General features: G+C 38.8%; 1 pseudogene; it reads left to right on the top strand.

Annotated features, from left to right (window-relative positions):
- The first annotated feature begins 395 nt into the window (after positions 1 to 395).
- On the top strand, positions 396 to 1,354 carry LOC140695591 (olfactory receptor 5G3-like; annotated as a pseudogene).
- Positions 1,355 to 1,748: the final 394 nt, after the last annotated feature.

Here is a 1,748-nt window from a genome sequence, read left to right as displayed (position 1 = left end):
TTAGGATCTGAATATCATTAGTTTTACAATATTCCCAGTAAGGTCTTCCATCTGTTTTTTTTTTAATCCCATCATACAGTAATATGAAACTTGGGGAACAGTTCATGTACAAGCTTAGAACTTGAAGGAGTTTTGGATAATAGAGTTGGACTCTTGATGGGAGAGAGCAGAGGTCAAGGGTGAATATCCAAGTTGACATAGGATCTTTGTATCAACTGTCCTGAACTAGTATCTAGGAATATTATCTTCCAGTTTGACATTACTTCAATACTTTTCTGTAACAAGTCTGTTTAAGATATTCTGTCATTGAATTAAAATATTATTTGTTACTCTTAATGATATATTTTAAACTAATAAAATGTTTCTCTTTCTTATTAACAAATTACAGATGACCAATGGAAAATAAGAATCAGACAGCAGTGATTGAATTCCTTTTCTTGTGCCTCACAGATCATCTCCACCTGCAGATGGTACTATTTGTTAGTTTTCTCTTTGTCTGCCTTGTCACCCTGGAGCGTAATTTGGGGATGATCACTCTCCTATGGATCGATCCCAGACTCCACATGCCTATGTACTTCTTTCTCAGCCACTTGTCCTTTGTAGGCATGTTTTCCTCTTCTTCCATTGCCCCCAAGATGCTGTGTGATATCTTTGTAGAAAAACAGTCATCTCTTTCATGGGTTGTGCTGCACAGATGTGGTTCTTTGGTCTTTTTGTGGAAACTGAGTGTTTTCTCTTGGCTTCCATGGCATATGATCGGTATGTGGCCATCTGCAAGCCCTTGCTGTACACCCTCATTATGTCCCAGAGGGTCTGCGTGCAGCTGGTTCTGGGCCCTTATGCTGTGGGTCTTCTAAGCACCATGATGCACACAATTCACATGTTTTGCTTACCCTTCTGTGGTCCAAATATCATCAATCACTTTTTCTGTGATATTTCACCACTGCTTTCCCTGGCGTGTGCAGACACCTGGATCAATAAGTTGGTGCTTTTCATCTTTGCAGGAGCCATAGGAGTTCTCAGTGGCCTGAGAATCATCATTGTCTCCTATGTTTGCATCCTGGTGGCCATGCTGAGGATCCAGACTGCTGATGGGAGGAGGAAAGCCTTCTCTACTTGTTCTTCTCACCTGGCAGTTGTCTCCATCCTATGTGTGATTCTTTTCTTCACCTGTGTCCAACCTAGTTCAAGTTCCTCTCTAAATATCAATAAATTAATTTCTCTGTTTTATATTGTGGTAGCCCCCATGTTGAACCCCCTCATCTACAGCTTGAGGAACAAGGAGGTGAAAGATGCATTCAGTAGGAAGTTTGAAAGGAAAAAAGAATTTTTAATAGATAAAATAGAATTCTAATTGTGCTGCACCACTCTTGTTAATTCAGTTATGTGTGGTCAAGAGAAGACAGTACTGAGAATGAGACATTCCCCTTATTTCCTTGGTCTGCTGTTTTCAAGATCATTCATATACTAGACATATTGTTTATATTGTTCTTCTTCAGTCTGCTCCTTTGCAAAATGTTGAGGAATATAAAATATTTTACATACATGTTGAAAGTAGAAATGTAAGAGATGCCAGAAGAAAGTCCAGGAGAAAATTTGTATCTTCTTACAGGTGAGAAGACATTTTATTCCAACCCAGAAAAGCAAACATTGTAAGAGAAAGATCAACAAAGTCCATCCATAAAAGACCATAAATGATAGACCTTGATAAAAGCTGAACTATGGAAAGTGAGAGAACAGCTGTAGAA

The sequence above is a fragment of the Vicugna pacos genome, unplaced genomic scaffold (assembly GCF_048564905.1).
Source record: "Vicugna pacos unplaced genomic scaffold, VicPac4 scaffold_485, whole genome shotgun sequence".
Taxonomy (NCBI): domain Eukaryota; kingdom Metazoa; phylum Chordata; class Mammalia; order Artiodactyla; family Camelidae; genus Vicugna; species Vicugna pacos.
This window is presented reverse-complemented; position numbering and strand designations above follow the sequence as displayed.